The following is a 5,728-nucleotide window of genomic DNA, read 5'->3' as shown; positions in this document are numbered from 1 at the left end:
GATGCTGGGAATCCTTGGGATCAGTGCCCAGCTGATGTGCAAGGAGACGTTCCTAAAAGGACTCACAGGACCGGCTGTGCTCCCGAGAGAGCAGGTAGTTGGCCAGAGGGGGTGTGTACGTCAGGCACTGCAGGACGGAGTTGAGGAAGCACGTATTGCCCAGGTTGTGGAGTCCCGCTCCAGGTCTCTGTCTTTGCTGCCAGGCCATGCAAATCTTCTCCGGGGGAAAGAGGATCCTTTGTGGCGGAGCCATTCCCTCGGCAAGGACTGCAGGGAAATGACATTTGAAAAGAGAGGAGACGATATTGTTGCACGAAAGCGTATTTAAAAGTCAAGTTGTCTACAGGAGCGCGCAGAAGAACCAGCTCCAACCTCCAACACAGAACCGTCGGAGGAAGCCTATCACTGCCGTTGACAGTTACTGGTCAAGAAGCGGTTTTGGAAAATACTCTGTTCCCCCGCTGCCTTTGCCAAAAGGCCAATGAACCCACACTGATTTCTGTGCCTTGGGCTACCTTCCTTTCCCCCTAGAGTCATGAATTGGATTATCAGGTCAAGCCTTCCCTTCTCCTGACTGTAACCTGATGAAAACAAGCAAGTACCTAGCACAGAAAGTAACCCTACTGATGTCAGAACTTTCTACGAGCAACGTCATCTTTCAAAGTCTTGTACATAGTGGCAGAGGAGTGATAAAATGCGTTTTCCTGTGTCTAATCGAAAACACCTGGGCAAGTCTGGCTGCTACCAGGAAACGCCCCAGAATTCACTCGAGGCTGTCAGCACATCAACGTTCAGGGATGGAGCACCAGCCACGTCCGTTGCCTTTGGGGATTCACAAAGTCCAAGCCTGCTGGTGAAGTCGTTACTCACAGGAGTCGTTCCCCATTGCGGCCATCGCTCCTCTCGGGAACAGAGGGGACAGCTTTGGATGACAAAGGATGTCAGGACGCACTCCAGAAAGAGATCAGTGCCAATCCCGTCACCTGATGGCAAAGAAATAATTGTAGCTCAGCAAAAGGATTAAACCCCCCCCCGCAAACACAACCCACAGAACAGCATCCACCATCAAAAGTGTTTCAGTGGTACTGAAACTGGAGCGGAACTGCTGCAGAGCTGCAGGCTGATGGCCCTAGTGTCCCTGTCACAGGACTCCGATTGACAGCAATTACCAAGGCCCTTTTGAAAGACTGCATTGCGTGTCACCTTCTCTGAAGAGGACCTGCTGCTGATCTGTGGCTAGCATTAGCGGCAGAGCCCTCTGGCTCTCCAGCTCACGTCTGCCCACCTTGTACGCAGGGGTGACCAGCTTTCGGCCGCTACTTTAGCGGCTGCCTTTGCTGTGCTCCTTTTCTGTCTCCCTTCCTACCATGTCAGTCAGGGTGGGCTTCTTGGCATTCTAGGCTGAGCCCAAGGCCTCAGACTACACTACCACCCCCGCTACTTACCTATCCTAGCATACGGTAAAGAAATAAGAATTAGCAAATAGGAACTCTACCCACAGCGCATATCTGGCCAGCCTACAGAGGTGTAAATAGCTCAGCCTAGAGCTCAGAAGGTATAGACCAGCCTATACTTTTATCCCAGTCTACCTACTCTATGATCTGTCCCGAAAGTCGACTCAGAATTACCTTTGAAAGAGGATGGAAGGTGAGGCGAAGTGGGCAGTAAATGATAAATGCTTGGAAAAAAGTAGGCACGCAAGTAGCAAGGGAAGGAGCCGAGTTATCCCGAAGGCCGGCTCAGCCCAACTACCTTTCGCTGGCCCGCTTTTCGGGATCCCAAGCCCTGGCCAGGTGAGGTCACAAGCGCCGGGCGGGTGCCACATCACTGCCCCTTTGTGACACGGGCCTGCACGGGGATGTGTCCCCTTGAGGCCACACGGCTGCCACGGCCCGGGCACCTCCCAGACCCCAGCAGCTGGCAAAGGGCTCTTCGTCCGCCGGCAGAGCTCCCACTTCTTCCTGGAGCCGCACCAGCCAGATGAATAAAACCTGCCCAGGGCTGTAAGCGTGCCTGTTCACAGCTTTGGCTGGCACGTTTGGGTTGCTGAGGGTTGCTTTTCCACTTGTTCCAGGTCCAGGACTGCGTCCATGAGACTCGTGTAGCAAAGCACCTGGTCTCTTACAGGTTCATATTCCATACCCCATGGTGTCACGCTCAGCAATAAAAGCTGGGGGAAGAAGGAAAAGAAAGGGGAGACGTTCGGAGTGATGGCGTTTTGTCTTCCCAAGTCTCCGTTAGACGTGATGGAGCCCTGCTTTCCTGGAGATGGCTGAACACCTGCCTGCCAATGGGAAGTGGTGAAGGAATTCCCTATTTTGCTTGGCTTGCGTGCGCGGCTTTTGCTTGAATTAGTAAACCGTCTTTATCTCAACCCATGAGTTTCCTCACTTTTACCCTTCTGATTCTCTCCCCTATCCCATCGGTGGTGGGGGGGGAGTGAGTGAGCGTCTGTGTGGTGCTGAGCTGCCTCCTGGGGTTAAACCACGACACGGGGTCAGGGCTCAGGAGCTGGCAGCGCCCGATGCTACCCAGGGAAGCAGAGGATCCTGGCAGCTGGATGTCGAGCAGGGTGTGCCTTTGCTGCCCGCTCCTCACTCACACACTTCAGCTACAGCTCTTGTGCTTGGGCAGCGTGACGTTCATTGCCCTTCACAAAATGCCACAGCAGGCGGGCTTGGTCAGGTGAACGTGGCTGAAGAATGCCTGAGCCCCGAGGGGCTCCTTTACTGGAAGGCATCTTATCCATCAGGTGACCTGGCCAGAGTTTTTTCTTATTTCACTTTTTACTATTATTCCTATGAAGGTGCCTGGTGGGGAAAACAAAAAAAAAAAAGGAAAAAAAAAAGAAAGATTAAAAAAAATATATGTATTTCGTTGCTATTATTAGTAAAGGCAACAAGGAGCCTGACCAGAGCCAGCTGCCAGGGCTTCCAGGCTCTAGGAAGCTATGTCAGGCCTGTGCAGACTGTGTCTGTCCTCATTAGACATTATGGACATCGGAAACGCCAACTTAGGAGGCTGTCTTCAGACCTGATACATTGCCCATCACTGTGGTATCTGACAATGCTTTGACTGAGAGAAACAAAAACGGAAATGCTCTAACTTTGCCATCGTTTTTTACTCCCAAAGCTGTTGCAGCGATCCAAACTTGATGCTTTGGGATCGTCTCTCTTCTACAAGGATCAATACTCTCTAGGTGGATTTCAAACACGCGTTGGGTCACCTGAGGAGGGTCTTCCTGGCCAAGAAGTTTTGTCACCTCTGTAGCTCTCTGCAAGTTCAGAGCACAGAAGGAGACCCAACTAGTCTGTGATGCTCCTGCCAGGCACCGCAAACTGTTCCCTGGCACCGCTGGAAACCAACGACTTTGCTAAACACAGGCGTGACTGTGCAGCCGAGGAGAGGATCTGCCTCTTGGCCGTCACTGCCTGCTCCTTTGCAGCACCCTAACGTTTCACTCCAGCACCTCAGCACCGCCTCCGATGCCGTGGGGACCGAGCACAGAGGAGCGATCCACAACAGGGCAGCAGGAGGGGGCTGCTCTTCAGCCCTCTTTCAACAAACCTCCTTTCCACCTCTTTGGCCTGGTTTGCAGGTGCTGCTCTTGATCTCAGTGTGCTCACAGGAGACGGATCATCAGCGCCTGATGAGATGTAGTAGCCTGTGGGCTGCCTGATCCGCCTTACGTCTTCTCCCTCTTTGACGACCTTGTCTCCTGGCTGCAGCAGGGCTGCTGGCAAAGCGCACAGTGAAAAGACAACACTCATGCCTCGCCCTGCTCAGCGATGGGGTAAGGACAGCAGATGCTGAATATGTTCACCAAAGAAAACTCTTCTGCTGTCCTGCTGCCCCCAGCCTGTCCCCCTGCTGTCCCTCCCCATCCAATCCAGGTCACCAGTGGCCTCCCGCCTAACCTGGTATTTGGGCCCTGCATTGCTGCCATCCCAGCACTTCAGGAACCATCTGATGGAGGCAATAAACAATTGCACTTGTGACCGGTACCTCCTGCTCCTGACCCCTGGTAATATGGTTAGCTTAACGAATGCCGTTTTGTGAGGCAAACGGCCAGGCTCTGTGACCGAGCTGGTCACGTAGCAGTCCCCTTTCCCCTCCTCCGCAGGCCCTGAAGGTCCTGTGCACCAGGCAGCCTTCTTCTCCCCCTCCCTATCGGCCTCAAGGTTCCTGGGCGCCAGGCTGACTTCTTCCCTCCTTACGGGCCATGAAGGTCCCGGGCACCAGGCCAGCCAGGTTGTGATGACCCCATCCCAGAACAGGGAAGCGCAGCAGCACACAGAGCACTGCCTATAAAATCAAGCAGTCTGCTTCCTCCAAGGACTGAGAGGGCGACTCGTATTCTTTTATGTGGTTTGAGTCTAGGTTATGATTGTTATATTGACATGGCAAGCCAAGTATTAAGATGTGACCCGATCTGCAGTGGGTCCAGGTGATTAGGAACCATAAGCTAAGCTGTGCTATAAAATTCGGTGCTACGCTACTTATAAAACTGTGCTACGCTGATGCTGCTTATAGAAATCCTGTGCTGCTCTGATCATGAAATCCTATGCTACACTGATCATTAAATTCTGTTAAAAAATAAATCTTTAACTGTAACTATGACTTAGTGCCATCATCATTCTGCCCCGGATCCCCAGAAGAACCTCTCTGTCCCCGTAGTGTCGCATGACAGCCCTGACCAAAAGGGGACAGAGGGAGATGCAGAGTGACTGTTCAGAAATGGCGTTTGGCTTAGGGGGGCGTGCAGGGCAACAGGGACCCAGATGAACTGATAGCAAGTCCCCACGGTCACCTTTTTCCCCTTTTTCCCTTCCAGGCGATGCTGGTCAAGCCCCAGGCACCTGCAGCTGTTCGCTGTACGCAACTCCCCTGATGCTGGGTAGCTGGTACGCGTTCAATAAAACAACGCACCCCCAGAGATTTTGTGCCTTTGCCTTGAGCTGGGGTGGAGGTGCGTGTGTGGGTGAGGAAGGTCTGCTCGCTCCATTGAACTTTTATGCCTCAGCAAAAACACTGCAAGATTCAGACTGGAGGACGGCACTGAAATCAAAGGGTAAGCAACACAGAAGGCTCCACCCGCACATTTCCCCCTGATTGCATCCTGCAGCGTAGGCTTTGAACTAGCCCTGCTGACAAAGCTGACCAGCAGACTGTGTTACGTACGAAAAAGCTCCTCTGTAAAGATGGCTTCGAAGACATGCGCAAGAGAACTTGACCGACAGTGACCTGGCCTATACAAGTGGGTCTATTGTTAGAAGAAACCAGACGGAAACCGGCTGAAAGCGGCAAAGTTGCAACAAAATAGTGAAACCTCAGCTGATAAATATGCATTAGGCGTGTTTGCACGGGGGGTTCGCGTGAACAAATACTCGGAAGTGAATGGTAACAGGCGATGTCATGGCCAAAGCCAAGAGGTTTTTTAGCTTGTACAAGTGAATGAGTAGCTTTAAGATCGCATCTAAGGAATCAAGAAGTGTAACACAGGGTCCTTCTCGGGCTCCCAGCTGAGGCGCACCTTTATGGACTGCAACAAAAAGTGGTTTTAGCTAGTGTGTATGCCTGCTGCCTTCCTTCCTGTACCCACACATGAAGTAGAAGAGAAGAAAAATGCAAGCAAATCCATTTCGGTAACGATTTGGTGAGTCAGATGGGACTCTGTGGGTTCCCAACCTGGTGAGCGTGGCTACCGCATGCGACACAGCCGGCACTG

Source organism: Aptenodytes patagonicus, chromosome 28, assembly GCF_965638725.1.
Source record: "Aptenodytes patagonicus chromosome 28, bAptPat1.pri.cur, whole genome shotgun sequence".
In the NCBI taxonomy this organism is placed as follows: domain Eukaryota; kingdom Metazoa; phylum Chordata; class Aves; order Sphenisciformes; family Spheniscidae; genus Aptenodytes; species Aptenodytes patagonicus.
Note: the sequence above shows the minus strand (reverse complement) of the source record.